This window comes from Lepidochelys kempii, chromosome 14 (assembly GCF_965140285.1).
Source record: "Lepidochelys kempii isolate rLepKem1 chromosome 14, rLepKem1.hap1, whole genome shotgun sequence".
Taxonomy (NCBI): domain Eukaryota; kingdom Metazoa; phylum Chordata; order Testudines; family Cheloniidae; genus Lepidochelys; species Lepidochelys kempii.
The window spans coordinates 30414996-30434825 of record NC_136393.1 but is presented as its reverse complement, the minus strand read 5'-3'; the positions used below and the strand labels follow the sequence as shown (position 1 = coordinate 30434825).

Sequence of the window (19830 nt, the reverse complement as noted above, 5' to 3'; positions counted from 1 at the left end):
ATGAAAAATGTAGAAGCAACAAAAAATAATGGTTTTGTATGGAAATCTCCTTGCAAAGGAACTTCACTGAGTTATACCAGCTGAGCCTTCACATTTATATATAACGGGACACATAAAATTAGAGAAAAGTGAAAAATTTTCATCTTTGTTCTGGGGATGTGAAACCCATCAAAGTCTCATCAGTTGTACAGTATCTGTGAAGAGCTTTCCCTGAACTCAAACAGAACCCTTGGTCCACTGGTAAATTTATGTATACCCCAAAGTTTACAGTCCTGTAACTGTCCACACAAGGGAAAAGAAACTCCTTGAAGTGTAAAAATATAATTAGGAAGGGCAAAAAAGAATTTGAAGAACAGCTAGCCAAAGAATGAAAAAAATAATAGCAATTTTTTAAAAATACATCAGAAGCAGGAAGCCTGCTAAACAACCAGCAGGGCCACTGGACGACTGAGATGCGAAAGGAGCACTCAAGTACGATAAGGCCATTGCAGAGAAACTAAATTAAAGTCTTTGCATCAGTCTTCACAGCTGAGGATGTGAGGGAGATTCCCAAACCTGAGCCATTCTTTTTGTGTGACAAATCTGAGGAAGTGACCCAGATTGAGGTGTCATTAGAGGAGGTTTTGGAACAAATTGATGAACTGAACAGTAATAAGTCACCAGGACCAGATGGTATTCACTGAAGAGTTCTGAAGGAACTCAAATGTGAAATAGAAGAACTACTAACTGTAGTCTGTAACCTGTCATTTAAATCAGCTTCTGTACCAAATGACAGGAGGATAGCTAATGTGATGCCAATTTTTAAAAGGGCTCCAGAGGTGATCCCGGTAATTACATGCTAGTAAACCTGACTTCACTACTGGGAAAACTGGTATAGTAAAGAACAAAATGGTCAGACACATAGAGGAACATAATTTGTTGTGGAAGAGTCAACATGGTTTTTGTAAAGGGAAATCATGCCTCGTAAATCTAATAGAATTCTTTGAGGCGGTCAACAAGCATGTGGACAAGGGGGATCCAGTGGATATAGTGTGCTTAGATTTTCAGAAAGCCTTTGATAAGGTCCCTCACCAAAGGCTCTTAAGCAAAATAAGTTGTCATGCAATAAGAGGGAATGTCCTCTCATGGATTGGAAACTGTTTAAAAGATAAGAAACAAAGGGTAAGAATAAATGGTCAGTTTTCAGAATGGAGAGAGGTAAATAGTGGTGTCCCTCAGGGTCTGTACGGGACCGGTCCTATTCAACATATTCATAAATGATCTGGAAAAAGGGGTAAACAGTGAGGTGGCAAAATTTGCAGATGATACAAAACTACTCAAAATAGTTAAGTCCCAGGCAGGCTGCAAAGAGCTACAGAAGCATCTCTCAAAACTGGATGACTGGACAACAAAATTGCAGATGAAATTCAATGGTGATAAATGCAGAGTAATGCACATTGGAAAACATAATCCCAACTACACATGTAAAATGTTGGGTTTAAATTGCTGTTACCACTCAAGAAAGAGATCTAGGGGTATGTCTACACTACAAAATTAGGTTGAATTTATAGAAGTCGTTTTTTTAGAAATCATTTTTATATATTCGAGTGTGTGTGTCCCCACAGAAAATGCTCTAAGTGCATTAACTCGGCGGAGCGCATCCACAGTACCGAGGCAAGCGTCGACTTCCGGAGTGTTGTACTGTGGGTAGCTATCCCACAGTTCCCGCAGTCTCTGCTGCCCATTGGAATTCTGGGTTGAGATCCCAATGCCTGATGGGGCTAAAACATTGTCACGGGTGGTTCTGGGTACATATCGTCAGGCCCCCGTTCCCTCCCTCCCTCCGTGAAAGCAGCAGAAGACAATTGTTTCGCGCCTTTTTTCTTGAGTTATCTGTGCAGACGCCATACCACGGCAAGCATGGAGCCCGCTCAGGTAACCGTCACCGTATGTCTCCTGGGTGCTGGCAGACGTGGTACTGCATTGCTACACAGCAGCAGCAACCCCTTGCCTTGTGGCAGAAGATGGTACAATAGGAATGGTAGCCATCATCGTCATGTCCGAGGCGCTCCTGGCCACGTCGGCCAGGAGCGCCTGGGCAGACATGGGCGCAGGGACTACATTAGAAGTGACTTGACCAGGTCATTCTCTTTAGTCCTGCAGTCAGTCCTATTGAACCATCTTATGATGAGCAGGCAGGTGATACGGATTGCTAGTAGTCCTATTGTACCATCTTCTGCCGGGCAGGCAAGAGATGAGGATGGCTAGCAGTCCTACTGTACCATCTTCTGCCGAGTAGCCATGAGATGTGGATGGCTTGCAGTCCTTCTGCACCGTCTGCTGCCAGCCAAAGATGTAAAAGATAGATGGAGTGGATCAAAACAAGAAAAAGACCAGATTTGTTTTGTTCGCTTCCCCCCCTCCCCTGTCTAGGGGACTCATTCCTCTAGGTCACACTTCAGTCACTCACAGAGAAGGTGCAGCGAGGTAAATCTAGCCATGTATCAATCAGAGGCCAGACCAACCTGCTTGTTCCAATAAGAACAATTACTTAGGTGCACCATTTCTTATTGGAACCCTCCGTGAAGTCCTGCCTGAAATACTCCTTGATGTAAAGCTACCCCCTTTGTTGATTTTAATTCCCTGTAAGCCAACCCTGTAAGCCATGTCATCAGTCGCTCCTCCCTCCGTCAGAGCAACAGCAGACAATCGTTCCGCGCCTTTTTTCTGCGTGGACACCATAACCAAGGCAAGCATGGAGGCCGCTCAGCTCACTTTGGCAATTAGGAGCACATTAAACACCACACGCATTATCCAGCAGTATATGCAGCACCGGAACCTGGCAGAGCGATACTGGGCGAGGAGGCGACATCAGCGCAGTCACGTGAGTGATCAGGATATGGACACAGATTTCTCTGAAAGCATGGGCCCTGCCAATGCATGCATCATGGTGCTAATGGGGCAGGTTCATGTGGTGGAACGCCGATTCTGGGCCTGGGAAACAAGCACAGACTGGTGGGACCGCATAGTGTTGCAGGTCTGGGACGATTCCCAGTGGCTGCGAAACTTTCTCATGCGTAAGGGCACTTTCATGGAACTTTGTGACTTGCTTTCCCCTGCTCTGAAGCGCAATAATACCAAGATGAGAGCAGCCCTCACAGTTGAGAAGAGAGTGGCGATAGCCCTGTGGAAGCTTGCAACGCCAGACAGCTACCGGTCAGTCGGGAATCAATTTGGAGTGGGCAAATCTACTGTGGGGGCTGCTGTGATGCAAGTAGCCCACGCAATCAGAGATCTGCTGATGTAACCCTTCTGCCCGTCAGAGTTGGCAGCAACAAGGGCCGGGTTCAATATCTAGGGGATCCATTCCAATAACACAATGCAAACCGGCTCGAGCCCCCACCCAGTGACCTGGGACAAATATATACCACCCCCGCTGGGTGCCTCCAAGAGGCAATACTTCCCCTCTCGCAAGCACAGAGTCTGAGTGTAGCAAAAAGCCTTTTAATAACAGAGAGAAACAATGTGGCATTATGTTGGGGAAACACCACCAACAGGATTCATAACACAACCCATGAGCAAAAAACCCACCCCAAGCAAATTGGGGCATGCCCTTTCCCTTTGGTTCTTGAGTCCAGCAACCCCAAATCACCCAAAGTCCCAAAAGTCCAATGCCCCAAAAGTCTCTGTCCCTGGTCAGGGCAGCCCCAGAGTTCAAAAGTTTATCTACAGCGCTTTACCTCCCAACCTGGGTGGAGATGGGGGCGGAGGTAAGAGGCACCTTACATGATCTGAAGCTGACCGCCCCACAGCTCCATAGGCCTTCGCTCCGCTCCGCCAGCCGCTGCACAAACTGCTTCACTCAGCTCCGCTCTGCGGCCCACACGCAGCTCCCGCTGTCCCAGGAACTGCTCCACCAGCCTGTCCACAAGGCACTCCAGCCGTCCCGCAAACCGCTCCACAATACGTCTTCAGGCTCCCCCACTACTTAACACAACACTCAGTGATTTCAGCTCTTAGTCAGTTCAGCTTTTTGGTGAATTCAGCTTGTAGTAGAGGAGCCTCAATGTTGGTGCACTATTAGCCTAAATTGAGCTCAGCAGCCTGTAACTAGACTTCTCTAATGAAATCAAAATTAGCTCTGATATTCCACAGTGGAGAGAGGAGGAAGTGCAATTAGCATGTAAGGCCCTCACCAGGGGGCCTATGCCACCAAGTATTAATACTTGTCCCCAGCCTCTCTCCATTCACAGAGTTTTGGAACCCATGTCCCTTGCCTAGCAAGTGCTACTTAGTTGATGGTGAATCCCTCCATCATAACAAAAGGCCAAGTACAGTTCCAAGCACAGTTCCCATAATCAGGGTAATAACAATTTATTCTTCCTGCCCCCATAACAGAGACAGTGGGGATCCCACAGCAACCAAAGTGACCATTTTGGCAGCTATGGTCTCATTCTAGGCGGGGTGGGTGTGCCTATGAGATCAGCCCCTGAAGTTCTTTTCCACAACTTGCCACACCTCACCACCAGATGTCAGGGTGGAGCTCACTCTAACACTGCTTACACTGATATCAAGGGTAGTGACCCTGGGAAATGTGCAGGTCATAGTGGATGGCTTTGCTGCAATGGGATTCCCTAACTGTGGTGCGGCCATAGACGGAACCCATATCCCTATCTTGGCACTGGAGCACCAAACCAGCTACTACATAAACCGCAAGGGGTACTTTTCAATAGTGCTGCAAGCTCTGGTGGATCACAAGGGACGTTTCACCAACATCAACGTGGGATGGCCGGGAAAGGTACATGACGCTCGCATCTTCAGGAACTCTGGTCTGTTTCAAAAGCTGCAGGAAGGGACTTTATTCCCAGACCAGAAAATAACTGTTGGGGATGTTGAAATGCCTATATGTATCCTTGGGGACCCAGCCTACCCCTTAATGCCATGGCTCATGAAGCCGTACACAGGCAGCCTGGACAGTAGTCAGGAGCTGTTCAACTACAGGCTGAGCAAGTGCAGAATGGTGGTAGAATGTGCATTTGGACGTTTAAAGGCGCGCTGGCGCAGTTTACAGACTCGCTTCGACCTCAGCGAAACCAATATTCCCACTGTTATTACTGCTTGCTGTGCGCTCCACAATCTCTGTGAGAGTAAGGGGGAGACGTTTATGGCGGGGTGGGAGGTTGAGGCAAATCTCCTGGCTGCTCGTTATGTGCAGCCAGACACCAGGGAGGTTAGAAGATCACAGGAGGGCGCGGTGCGCATCAGAGAAGCTTTGAAAACCAGTTTCATGACTGGCCAGGCTACGGTGTGAAAGTTCTGTTTGTTTCTCCTTGATGAAACCCCCCCGCCCCTTGGTTCACTCTACTTCCCTGTAAGCTAACCACCGTCCCCTCCTCCCTTCGATCACTGCTTGCAGAGTAAATAAAGTCATCGTTGCTTCACATTCATGCATTCTTTATTCATTCATCACACAAATAGCGGGATGACTACCAAGGTAGCCCAGGAGGGGTGGTGGAGGAGGGAAGGAAAATGCCACACAGCACTTTAAAAATTTACAACTTTAAAATTTATTGAATGCCAGCCTTCTGTTTTTTGGGCAATCCTCTGTGGTGGAGTGGCTGTTTGGCCGGAGGCCCCCCCACCACGTTCTTGGGCGTCTGGGTGAGGAGGCTATGGAACTTGGGGAGGAGGGTGGTTGGTTACACAGGGGCTGTAGCGGCAGTCTGTGCTTCAGCAGCCTTTGCTGCAGCTCAGCCATACGCTGGAGCATATTAGAATCATAGAATCATAGAATATCAGGGTTGGAAGGGACCCCAGAAGGTCATCTAGTCCAACCCCCTGCTCAAAGCAGGACCAATTCCCAGTTAAATCATCCCAGCCAGGGCTTTGTCAAGCCTGACCTTAAAAACCTCTAAGGAAGGAGATTCTACCACCTCCCTAGGTAACGCATTCCAGTGTTTCACCACCCTCTTAGTGAAAAAGTTTTTCCTAATATCCAATCTAAACCTCCCCCACTGCAACTTGAGACCATTACTCCTCGTTCTGTCATCTGCTACCATTGAGAACAGTCTAGAGCCATCCTCTTTGGAACCCCCTTTCAGGTAGTTGAAAGCAGCTATCAAATCCCCCCTCATTCTTCTCTTCTGCAGGCTAAACAATCCCAGCTCCCTCAACCTCTCCTCATAACTCATGTGTTCCAGTCCCCTAATCATTTTTGTTGCCCTTCGCTGGACTCTCTCCAATTTATCCACATCCTTCTTGAAGTGTGGGGCCCAAAACTGGACACAGTACTCCAGATGAGTCCTCACCAATGTCGAATAGAGGGGAACGATCACGTCCCTCGATCTGCTCGCTATGCCCCTACTTATACATCCCAAAATGCCATTGGCCTTCTTGGCAACAAGGGCACACTGCTGACTCATATCCAGCTTCTCGTCCACTGTCACCCCTAGGTCCTTTTCTGCAGAACTGCTGCCTAGCCATTCGGTCCCTAGTCTGTAGCTGTGCATTGGGTTCTTCCGTCCTAAGTGCAGGACCCTGCACTTATCCTTATTGAACTTCATCAGATTCCTTTTGGCCCAATCTTCCAATTGGTCTAGGTCCTTCTGTATCCTATCCCTCCCCTCCAGCGTATCTACCACTCCTCCCAGTTTAGTATCAGTTTAGTATTAGTTTGATCCTCCAGCAGCCTCAGCATTGAATTCTGCCTCCTCTCATCATGCTGCCGCCACCTTTCAGCTTCAGCCCTCTCTTCGGCCTGCCACTTACTCTCTTCAGCCCACCACCTCTCCTCCCGGTCATTTTGTGCTTTCCTGCACTCTGACATTATTTGCCTCCACGCATTCCTCTGTGCTCTGTCAGTGTGGGAGGACAACATGAGCTCAGAGAACATTTCATCACAAGTGCGTTTTTTTTTGTTTCTAATCTTCACAAGCCTCTGGGAAGGAGAAGATCCTGTGATCATTGAAACACATGCAGCTGGCAGAGAAAAAAAAGGGACAGCAGTATTTAAAAAGACACATTTTATAAAACATTGGCTACACTCTTTCAGGGTAAATCTTGCTGTTAACATTACATACATAGCACATGTGCTTTCGTTACAAGGTCGCATTTTGCCTCCCCCCACCGCGTAGCTACCCCCTCAACCCTCCCCCCTCCCCGTGGCTAACAGCGGGGAACATTTCTGTTCAGCCACAGGCAAACAGCCCAGCAGGAACGGGCACCTCTGAGTGTCCCCTGAAGAAAAGCACCCTATTTCAACCAGGTGACCATGAATGATATCACTCTCCTGAGGATAACACAGAGAGATAAAGAACGGATGTTGTTTGAACGCCAGCAAACATACACTGCAATGCTTTGTTCTACAATGATTCCCGAGTACGTGCTACTGGCCGGGAGTGGTAAAGTGTCCTACCATGGAGGACACAATAAGGCTGCCCTCCCCAGAAACCTTTTGCAAAGGCTTTGGGAGTACATCCAGGAGAGCCGTGAATGCCAGGGCAAATTAATCCTTTCACATGCTTGCTTTTAAACATGTATAGTATTTTAAAACGTACACTCACCTGAGGTCCCTTCTCTGCCTGCCGGGTCCAGGAGGCACCCTTGGGTGGGTTCGGGGGATACTGGCTCCAGATCCAGGGTGAGAAACAGTTCCTGGCTGTCGGGAAAACCAGTTTCTCCGCTTGCTTGCTGTGAGCAATCTACAACCTCATCATCATCATCATCTTCTTCGTCCCCAAAACCTGCTTCCGTGTTGCCTCCATGTCCATTGAAGGAGTCAAACAACACGGCTGGGGTAGTGGTGGCTGAACCCCCTAAAATGGCATGCAGCTCATCATAGAAGCGGCATGTTTGGGGCTCTGACCCGGAGCGGCCATTCGCCTCTGGTAGGCTTGCCTCAACTCCTTCAGTTTCACGTGGCACTGCTTCAGGTCCCTGTTATGGCCTCTGTCCTTCATGCCCTGGGAGATTTTGACAATGTTTTGGCATTTTGAAAACTGGAACGGAGTTCTGATAGCATGGATTCCTCTCCCCATACAGCGATCAGATCCCGTACTTCCCGTTCAGTTCATGCTGGAGCTCTTTTGCGATTCTGGGACTCCATCATGGTCACCTCTGCTGATGATCTCTGCATGGTCACCTGCAGCTTGCCACGCTGGCCAAACAGGAAATGAGTTTCAAAAGTTCGCAGTTCTTTTCCTGTCTATCTGGCCAGTGCATCTGAGTTGAGAGTGCTGTCCAGAGCGGTCACAATGGAGCACTCTGGGATAGCTCCCAGAGGCCAATACCGTCGAATTGTGTCCACAGTACCCCAAATTCGACCCGGCAAGGCAGATTTAAGCGCTAATCCACTTTTCAGGGGTGGAGTAAGAAAATCGATTTAAGAGCCCTTTAAGTTGAAAAAAGGGCTTCATCGTGTGGACGGGTGCAGGTTTACATCGATTTAACGCTGCTAAATTCGACCTAAAGTCCTAGTGTAGACCAGGGCGTGGAGTCATTATGGATAGTTTTCTGAAAACATCCACTTAATGTAAAGCGTCAGTCAAAAAAGCAAACAGAATGTTGGGAATCAGTCAGAAAGGGATAGATACCTCTGTGTAAATCCATGGTACGCCCACATCTTGAATACTGCATGCAGATTTAGTCACCCCATCTCAAAAAATATATGTTGGGATTGGAAAAGGTTCAGAAAAGGGCAACAAAAATTATTAGGGGTATGGAACAGCTTCTGTATGAGGAGAGATTAATAAAACTGGGACTTTTCAGCTTGGAAAAGAGACAACTAAGGGGAGGTATGATTGAGGTCTATAAAATCATCACTGGTGTGTAGCCAGACAGCCAGCCCCCCCCCTTCAGACCAGCATTGCTGGAAACACAGGAGGAAGCAGGAACAGGGCACTTAACATATATTCCAGCACAGCCTTTGAAGCTGTGAAATCACAGGTGTGCTGCTACAATGTGCCTCTGGGAACAGATATGACGATTAAGCTCACAGCAGGCAGAGGCCCTGTGACAGACATGGCTCTTAGCCCCTACTAAATAGCGTGATGCACACACACCAACATCCTAGGTGGGAAAATATTTACCCTAATAAAAGAAATGTCCAGTAGTCAAAACTTATTGTTTCTCTCCCTTGCAAGTGTAAACTACTCTTGCGAAAGCTGGTGTCACCCAGACAGACCAGCCTCAATTTGGCATAAGAAAGGAGAAAGAGAATAAAGGAGTACAGAGGTATAAGTAGGGGACCTACAGCACCATGATTTTTGAGTGCTTTTCACTATCTATCTGCTGGTCAGATAAGTGACAGCCTCCCAAGGCTTCTGCAGCTAAGAGGGTCCCTACGCCTTGTCCCTTATTCGTCTTTCCGCGGAATTGAGTGACCGATCCTGGCTTGGCACCGCTGGAATCGAGAGATGCAAGGAGGGTAAGAAGCACCCACACCTGATCTCCTATCTTTAGTGTACACATATTTTGAAATAGAGCTCTATACTTTGTTTTCTTTCTTTGGGATTGTGGCTTCAGTTTTGTAACTTGTTTGTATGTGTAACATCTCTACATTTAAATAAGTAGGCACTAGCAATTTTGTAACCACATGATTAGAATCTAGCTTAATAAATTTTGGTAACCATTTATGCATAAGCCTGACTTGTTTTCTCTGGTTTACTGTAAAGCAGCCAACACAATTAAAGAACCTCAGCCGTTTTGGCTCTAAAGCCTGGCCATTAGGTGAGAGTACTAAGAGCCTAGCGTTGAGTTGTGCCGCCTCCACGGGGCAAACTCTTGGGGCACCTGTCAGTCAATCCTGGCTGCCCGCTGCGAAGGAGCTCTGAGCTCTAGCAGTTAAAGTCACGGGTGTGGAGAGGCTCTTAGTGCTGCCATTGGGGCACCTGTCAGTCAGTATTGACTGCCCGCTGCGAAGGAGCTCTGAGCTCTAGCAGTTAAAGTCACGGGTGGTTAGGACCTTGGGGCATCCGTCAGTCTAGCCCGGGCTGCCCGCCGCGAAGGGACAGTGCGTCCTAGCGGTTAAAGTCACGGATGGTATAAACGGGCATAGCTGGCACCTCACCAAACATCCTTGGCCGTCGGCTAACAGAAATTGGCGTCATGAACAGGATTGTGATATAGGCTGCACTACAGTAACACAATGAAACCAGTCATGATAAACACCACAGAATTCCCTGAGCTAGAGAAAAGTTTGACCCAAGAGGGATGGGGAAATCCTCTGTGGAGCAAAGAACTGCTGGAGAAATATTGGGGAAAACCAGCAGAGATCTGGCAGCATTTCTGTAACTGGAGAACTGCCTGCAAGATGAAGAAAGGGAAAGGAAAAGGTGCTTGTATATGGCTGCTTACTAACGTTTGGCAAGCTGCCTGTAAGGATTATCATGGACTGGCAATAGAATTTAATAGGCTGCAACAGGAAAGGGACACACTGCGCCAGGAATGCCATTATTTAGATACCAGAGTAAGAACACTGAATAGGGATATGAAACATCTTCAGAAAAGATTACTTTCCTTAATTGAGAAAGAAGGGATAGAACGAAGGGAAAAACTGGAGACTAAAACATGCAGTATCAACCGGGCTAAAGTTGAGACTGCTCTCTGGCTAGACCCTGAGGAATGGGATGGAGACATTTGGGATTCAGCAAATGAGTCCCCCTCCTCTGAGGAGGAAGGTCCCTCTGTAAAATTAAGACCAGCTATCACACATCACAAATCAGAAGAACATGAGGAAAATTTGAGTGGGGCAGAGCTGGATGAAGAAGGGGATGACAATTATCCATCCACCTCTTCAAAAACAAAGAAGGGAGGTAAAAAGGGAAAAGGGAGTAAAGCTCCAACACACTTTACCAAAATTACCACCCGCCAATATACTCCCATGGAGTTAAAAACAATCCAGGGAGATTTTGCTAAAAAGCCTGAGGAAGGTATAATAGAGTGGCTGGTCCACCTCTGGGACACTGGGGGTGGATATATACGCCTGACAGCCCAAGAAACTGAGCGCCTTAACTTAGGTGCAGGAATATTCCTGGAACACTCAGAGGGGAACACCCCTAAAACACTTTGGTCTCTGGCTTGTCGATGGGCAAAAGGAATTTACCCAGCAGACTGAGATGAACCCACAGTAATGCACTGGACCAACATAGATGAGGTAAAAACAGCTCTATTAACTGTGGCTGTCATTAGCATGCTTGGCCAAAACCCTCAAGAGTTAGCCTATGAAAGCCCATGGGAGGGTCAGGTAGATGTAGATGATCTCAGACCCCTGCTTAAGGGAGTTCCAAGTAACCACAGGGCTATGGCACTGTCCCTTAGATCAGAAGCTGCAGCACATAACAGTACCTTTCGGGCACTGCTAAACCATCTGGTGTCATACTTTAGAGAATTCGGAGACATCAGAGCACTGACAGGCAAAACTAAGATGCGTTCCCTTCAGGGAAACAAGGGGGCACCATCTAAAGGACATAAAAACAAGCGAGAGCCAACCCAGGAGGAAAAGGAGCTTAGAGCCAAGTTGTGGAGACAATGTCTGGCTTTAGGTTATCCCAGAGATGTGATAAATGGACTGCCCACAGAGCGGCTAAAATTATTCACCACCTTTAAAAGAGCTGACTGGGAGACAACTAATGCTACTCCCAGTGCACCTCTGCAGCTCTCTCCTCTTTCCCCACCTGCAGACACCCGGTATACTCCATTGCTGCAGCAACTACAAGAGTTACCAGAGCAGGGAAACTAGCTTGCGGGGGTCAATCTCCTCTCCTAATAAACCAGCTTAAATCCAAAGAGGAGAAAACAACAGCAAAAGACCCCCGGATACATGTAACTGTAAATGACAAACACATTATTCCTTTCTTAATGGACACAGGGGCTCAAAGGTCCATGATTAAGCGAGAAAGTTTTCAGGGCTCGCCACCTACTGGCGGAAAGCAGGTACTTGTTACAGGGGTAAATGGCAGTACCATAACTTACCCATTAGTTAAGATAAAACTGGATATCCCCTTGCAACCCCACCATCAGCCCCGAAAATATGAGGTGATTTTGGGCAATGCCAACATACTGGGCATGGACGTTTTAAGAGGAAAGAAGGGAAGGATTAATGGGGAAAGATGGGCTTTTGGAGTCAGTTCTGTTCCTCATGCCACCCACCTGGAAGAGGAAAGCCCTCCCCACTATTCTGTAAACTTACTTAGCAGCGCGCCTGCTCTCCCGCCCTCAACAGTAACAAACACAAAGCAGTATAATGTCCCAGCTGAAGCCATAAGCCCTGTTACTGACCTGATCAAAGATTTGGAACAGCGAGGAATTTTAATTCGTACCCACTCTCGCTTTAATTCTCCTGTGTGGCCCATGCTGTTCAGTTCCCTGCCTATACTGTGAGTTCCCCAACAAGTCATACTACCTCAGCAGTCCTGCTTTGCCTTCTCCTCAGAGGCTATAAACAGCGTAACTGCCCACAGTTATGTTACAACACAGCGGTCTCTTAGTAAGAACATTTATTCTTCAGGTGAAAGCATTAAAGAGAAAACATATTTAAAACAATAAAAGAACATACATGTATGTTAATAAGCTTTACCAGAGATCACCCTGAACAGTCGTTCAAACATCACCATGGGGTCTTATTTTGATGACAAGTTCTTAACAGTTTCAGCTCAGAACGAGCAAACCCATGAATCTGTGAGTTGCTCCTTTATACAGTTTGGGCCCTTGATCTTGGGACCCTGACAATGGTTCTCTCCTCAGGGTGTAGCTTCAGAAGGTTGGGTCCAGAGGTAGGAATTTGCATTCACTCCCCCACACTCCCCGTATTTCCTAGGAAAGCCACTTAACTTTCTTTATCCCAAAAGTTCCTTCTTATCTGGTACATGGTTTAAAATAGTCCTTTGAAGCTCATAACACTTCCTAGGGTTTACAATAATAACCAAAATCTGTATTTATCATAAAATGGTCTCCAAAGCAATTTTAAGTTAATTTAAAAAGATCTCCTAAAGCTACTGTAGGAAATTGCAATATCTGTCACACAGGGACCTTTTCATAGAATCATAGAATATCAGGGTTGGAAGGGACCCCGAAGGTCATCTAGTCCAACCCCCTGCTCGAAGCAGGACCAATTCCCAGTTAAATCATCCCAGCCAGGGCTTTGTCAAGCCTGACCTTAAAAACCTATAAGGAAGGAGATTCTACCACCTCCCTAGGTAACGCATTCCAGTGTTTCACCACCCTCCTAGTGAAAAAGTTTTTCCTAATATCCAACCTAAACCTCCCCCACTGCAACTTGAGACCATTACTCCTCGTTCTGTCATCTGCTACCATTGAGAACAGTCTAGAGCCATCCTCTTTGGAACCCCCTTTCAGGTAGTTGAAAGCAGCTATCAAATCCCCCCTCATTCTTCTCTTCTGCAGGCTAAACAATCCCAGCTCCCTCAGCCTCTCCTCATAACTCATGTGTTCCAGACCCCTAATCATTTTTGTTGCCCTTCGCTGGACTCTCTCCAATTTCTCCACATCCTTCTTGTAGTGTGGGGCCCAAAACTGGACACAGTACTCCAGATGAGGCCTCACCAATGTCGAATAGAGGGGAACGATCACGTCCCTCGATCTGCTCGCTATGCCCCTACTTATACATCCCAAAATGCCATTGGCCTTCTTGGCAACAAGGGCACACTGCTGACTCATATCCAGCTTCTCGTCCACTGTCACCCCTAGGTCCTTTTCCGCAGAACTGCTGCCTAGCCATTCAGTCCCTAGTCTGTAGCGGTGCATTGGGTTCTTCCATCCTAAGTGCAGGACCCTGCACTTATCCTTATTGAACCTCATCAGATTTCTTTTGGCCCAATCCTCCAATTTGTCTAGGTCCTTCTGTATCCTATCCCTCCCCTCCAGCGTATCTACCACTCCTCCCAGTTTAGTATCATCCGCAAATTTGCTGAGAGCGCAATCCACACCATCCTCCAGATCATTTCTGAAGATATTGAACAAAACCGGCCCCAGGACCGACCCATGGGGCACTCCACTTGATACCGGCTGCCAACTAGACATGGAGCCATTGATCACTACCCGTTGAGCCCGACAATCTAGCCAGCTTTCTACCCACCTTATAGTGCATTCATCCAGCCCATACTTCCTTAACTTGCTGACAAGAATACTGTGGGAGATCGTGTCAAAAGCTTTGCTAAAGTCAAGAAACAATACATCCACTGCTTTCCCTTCATCCATAGAACCAGTAATCTCATCGTAAAAGGCGATTAGATTAGTCAGGCATGACCTTCCCTTGGTGAATCCATGCTGGCTGTTCCTGATCACCTTCCTCTCATGCAAGTGCTTCAGGATTGATTCTTTGAGGACCTGCTCCATGATTTTTCCAGGGACTGAGGTGAGGCTGACTGGCCTGTAGTTCCCAGGATCCTCCTTCTTCCCTTTTTTTTTTCTGTGTTTTTGTTCTATGTTTTTGCAGCACCCAGCAAAATGGAGTCCTACTCTATGACTCAGGTCCTTAGGTGCAACTGCAATACAAATAAATAATTATAATAGATAATAACCAGAGGTAAAGAAAAAATGGCTACTGGGTTTTATTCCTCCTTATTTTCTCATTCCTCTCTGGTAGGGTGGGCATGGCCCATGGACTTGGTCAGTGGCCAAACAATTCTAGAAACATGTCTGGATTCCAGTATGATTAGGGCCTGGGCATTGTTGTGATGCACTGCTCAAGCTCTCCAGGCACCTGGCTGGTCACATGTTCCTAGCTCCTCCTCCTTATTTGCAGCTACTAAATCACAGGGTAAATGTATATCAAATGCTTTCTTAGTATTTATTCTCGATGCGAGGGGCTGCTATCGCTGCCACAGAGAGGTTAATGGTGTGGGAGGGGATCCAGGCAGTCATTAACAGATGGAAGAGAAGTTGGTCCATGAGTTATTAGATGTTGTCCATGTAAAATTCTAAGCCTGTCTGTGTGAGTGAAGCATTTTTGTTTTTTCTGTTCTCCTTACTGAAATGTCTAGAACCCCGCTCCCTGCTGTTGAACAGTTGTCATTTTGTGTTCAGTCTGGGGCAAATTGCTATGTAGGCTACAAAGTGCATTATTCTCAGAGAGACTTTATTATGGTTCTTTCCTGTTCATTCTCCTGAATGATATTAAAACACAGTCATGACAAGAAAGAGTGGGCATGCTGTTATCAATATCACAGCCTGAAATCTCGTCTTTTATCCTTTCCCGCTCCAGACAGTCTGGGCTCTGAACTGGAGACAAAAATAGGAGAATCTTTAGGATCACACAGACAGGGTGAGATTTCAGGTGGAGAAATTAAGGGAAAATTCCCATGAAAACATTTTCATGAACACACACCCCTAAAAAATAAATCACAAACCTGAAATACTGAGAAGATTCCCAAGCTGAAGTCACACAAACAATCCTGACACCAATCTTAGTGCTGAGTCTATGCACCCACCGATAAACAGAAACACTCTCACTGAGCAACATACAAACATCCTTAACTCTGACCCTGGTGTTTCCATACACATTCAGATGCCTTTGAAATATTGAATTCAGAGGGTTCTGACATTCCTCCACTTTCCCCTGAGTGAGGGGCTCTCTCCCTTTGCTATTCATCAGCATCTCACCTTTCTGGGTTGGGCTGAGCTCTCCCATTTGAGCTGTCTCCCTTTTCCTCTGTTAGAGATATGGTCCCCCGCTGATGCTGCCACCTCCTCCCTTCTCTCTGGGCTGGGGAAGGGACCATTCTTTCCAATTTCATCTCCAATCTCTGGTCTTGAATGGTTCTGCCCCAATTCCCCATTCCCTTCTCTTCTTCCAGGCCAGGGAGAGAAGGCTGGGCTCAGTGTACAGCTACCCCTGGGTTTATCTCTGTTGCCTCCTGACTCTCACTCACCTCTCTGCAACTTCACATTCAGACCTTCCTCTATAAGCCTCAGAGAAGCAGCTCCAGCAGGGAGATGCATCAGGGAAAGGCAGGGCCAGATTAACTTTTTGTGGGCCCAGCGACAAACGTATTTGTGGGCCCCCATGGAGCAAGATGGAGGGTGGTGGGATGGTCAGTCTCCAGAGTGAAGGGCGGGCAGGGGGCAAAGAGGCACAGCACGGCGGGAGCAGCCCCACTCTGTGCAGCCCAGCTGGAGGGCACTGTTTATGAACCTGCAGCTGCCAGATGCACACTAGCCTGCCCAGCCCTGTGCTGCCAGCATGCCCCTTCCCCTGGAGGGTGGACCCACACCACACCACCCCCCTGCCCAGTGCCTCACCCTTATGCCCAGCGCCCCTTCGCCCAGAGACATCCACCACAGATCTCTATTCCCAGCCCCCACCCCTCCCAGAGACCTCCCCCACTGGCCTCCCACCACAACTGCACAGCACCCTGCACACCACACTGCTCGTCCCGTGCCCCCTGCCCCTAGACCTCCCCACTGCCCACCACCTTCCTCACAGTCCCACCATCACAGCTGCACAGCACCCCATATTCCTGAGGGGATTCTGCACCAAAACATTACAAATTTTGCGCACAATATTTTAAAATTCTGCAAATTTTATTTGTCAATAAATAAATGTGGAGGCTCCAACATGGCAGAGGGGAGCACAGGCCACTGGTTGCATGGAGGTGGGAGATTACCCTGCAGCTTCCCCCCACCCCACCCTGGGACAGGGACTCAGCAGTGAGGCTGTACCCAACCCTGACACATTGCAAGGGTCAGGCCTGCCCCAGAAACACCCTGGGGTCCTGTCCCTCTGTATGCCACCATGTGTGGGTGAGCAGGCTCAGCCCGGCAGCAGGATCCAAGTGCAGAGGGACTTAGTGTGGGGGGGATCCAGGTCGGCATAAGAGAGTTCTCTGTGGGGCAATCTGTGTGTGGTTGGCTCAGTGGGAGATCTGGATGCACAGAAGCTCATTGCAGGGTTCCAGGTGCAGGAGAGGTGGGGTTCATTTGGGCAGGGGTCCAGGTGCAGGTGGTTGGGGCTCAGTGGGGAGGGTGTCTGGGGCAGCTCATCAGGGTGGTACAGATGCAGGGAGGTGGGGCTTGTCAGGGTGAGGGTTTGATGAGCCTGCTTAACAGGGGAGCCCCAGCTTCTGCCAAGGGGATGCCACATGCTGGACTCCAGCTTCCCTCCTGCCCCCATCCCCTTCTCTTTCCCATCCCATGCCCCTTTCCCACCGCTTCATCTCCTCCTCATCCCACCCCCTTCCTTCCCCACTGCCTCTTTCCCCTGCCCCAGCTTCCCCTATCCCTTTCTCTTCCCCATCCCATGCCCCTTCCCCATCTTCTCCCCACCCCAGCACCTTCATCCCCCTGCCTCCACCTCCCCCAGCTCCTGCTTCCCTTCTCTTCCCCATCACTCCATCTCCTCCCCATCCCACCCCCTTCCTTCCCCACAGCATCTTTCCCTCTGCCCCTGCTTCCCCTGTCCCTTTTTCTTCCCCATCCCATCCCCCTTCCCCACGGCTCCATTTTCTCCCCAGGCTTGGGGGGCAGGGGGGAAACTGCCCTCCAGCACAAGCAGGACCGACCCCCCACTCACGGGGTGGCGGGAAGTGGAGTGACCCGGCCCCAGCCCACTCTGCTCCCCTGGCTCCTGGACTTGGGGGGCAGGGGAGAACTGCCCCCCAGCACGCACCGGTGGTGCGGAGCAGGCTGGGGATGGGTCGCTCCACTTCCTGCTGCCCGGTGAGTGCAGGGTGGGCCCGACCCCTGCCGCAGTCCCCTGGGAAGTAGCTCAGGGGAAGGGGTGGAGCGGGGGCAGGGCTGGGGAAGAGGCAGAGCAGGAGCGGGGGTAGATTTCCTGGCCAGCTCAGCTGGCCCGGGGATCGGGATGGCCAGGGCCCCTTCTGATTGTGGGCCCAGCACCAGTAAACCCGGTACTGGGGAAAGGGGGAGAGGGGCAGTTTCTGCAGCCCCCACAGCAGCTCCCAGCAGCCAGGGGGAGAAACTGCCAGGGCATCTCTGCTGGGTCTCAGGCACTCAGGGCAGAGAAGCAGCTCCCCAGGCTGGGGTTGTAAACCAGAGACCATGTGCTCTCATCTCTGCGACCCTTTCCCCCTCCAGACTCTTTGCCATCTGAACTAGAGCAGAGAAGGGGGGATCTCTGGGATCACACACCCAAGGTGAGCTCAGGCGGAGATTTTCCTTCAATTAACAGAAAATGCCCATGAAAGCAACTCTCCCCCACACCAGTAACCAAACACACTCTCCCTGCCCAGCTCCCGAACCACCTTAATTGTGACCTGGTCATTTGTATTGTCATTGCCATGCCTTTCCAATAGTAAATTCAAGGCCGTCAGTAGAGAGATCTCTCTCCTCATGGCTGTCACGTCCTTCCCTTTTCACCTAGGGGAGAGACTCTCCTCCTGTCTCTTCTCCAACGTCCTACCTTTCCTTTAGCCAGGGCTGGGCTCTGTCATTGCAGCTGATTTGTAGACTGGGGAGATGGTGTCTCTCCAGTGTTTCCACCGCCAGTCCTCTCTTCTCTCTGGGCTGGGGAAGGAGCTAGCCCACCCAATGCGACTTCCTTCTTCCTGCTCACTGCCCTTGAACCGTTGGCTCTTCCCCAGTGCTGTATCTTCATCTCTGTTCCTTGGCCTCGGAGTGGAGATAGGGGAGGGAGCTTTCCTCTGGGGTTCAAATCTGGTACCTGCCTCCTCTCAACCTTCCTAATAAAAAACTTTGGTGCCTTCTTTGCTGTGTCTCTGCTGTTGGGAATGAAGCAGCCCCAGCTATGGAACAGGGAGCTGCAGCCTCTATAGCCAAATTAGAAAGTACAGAAGTGGTTCCCACTACCCAGGCTGAAGAATTGCAGTGACATCTTTGCTCAAGCTCATGTGCTCAGCACAGAGGCAGCTTTCTGGGATCCAGGATCCCAGCCAGAACAGGGCTGCATGGGAAGTGTGAGAAATGGACCAGGGCTGAGCTCTGCCCCTAACAATCTGATTCTCTCTCTCTCATCAGCGAATGTGACTCTGGATCCAGACATGGCTCATCCCATACTAGTCCTGTCTGAGGATCAGAAAAGTGTGAGACGGGGAGACACACGGCAAGATCTACCAGACAATTCTGAGAGATTTGACACTGAGCTCTGGGTGCTGGGCTATGAGGGATTCAACTTGGGGAGACATTACTGGGAGGTGGAGGTGGGGGATGAGGGACATTAGGTTGTGGGGGTTTCCAGAGAATCTGTGGGAGGAAGGGAAGGATCAGCTGTAACCCTGAGGGGGGGATCTAGGCTGTGGGGCAGTGGTGTGTGGGGGGGTCAGATCAAAGCTCTCACCTCTACTAAGATGTCCCTGAGCCTGAGCTGGGTCCCCAGGAGGATCCAGGTTTTTCTGGACTATGAACAGGGGCAGGTGACATTTTTTGATGTTGATAAGGAGGCCTTGATCTTCACTTTCCCACCAGCCTCCTTCACTGGGGAGAGAATCCACCCCTTGCTCTGGGTGTGGGGATCCCAGCTCAGAATATTTAAGAGATACAGGGGGAATATCCAGGGGGCACCCTGAAATCAGCCTCTCTAGCCTCACACATCCTAGTCTCCATGATCCTGGAGGACTTCTCTCTTCCTGAAGACTTTCTGCAATGCAGTGTCAAGGACCCTGGATGCTCCATGGGCTCCCAGGTCTGGACTGTCAAACCACAGAGATTAAGGAGTGATCAAGATGGAGAAGCCAATCTCATCACCCCAGGAATTGTCCAGTCTGTTTCTCTCTGTTCTCTATGGTCCAGGAGGACTCTGGGTGTCCTGGGTCATGAGAGTGTCACTGAGACTTGGGAGGACTAGGCCATTGGGAATTTTAGAAAAACAGGCTTCTCTAGCCACAGTCATCCTAGTGTCTATGACCCTGGAGGACTGTC

General features: G+C 49.1%; 1 pseudogene; it reads left to right on the top strand.

The window, feature by feature from the left end:
* The first annotated feature begins 17797 nt into the window (after positions 1-17797).
* LOC140898109 (butyrophilin subfamily 1 member A1-like) lies at positions 17798-19478 on the top strand (annotated as a pseudogene).
* The last annotated feature ends 352 nt before the right edge of the window (positions 19479-19830 follow it).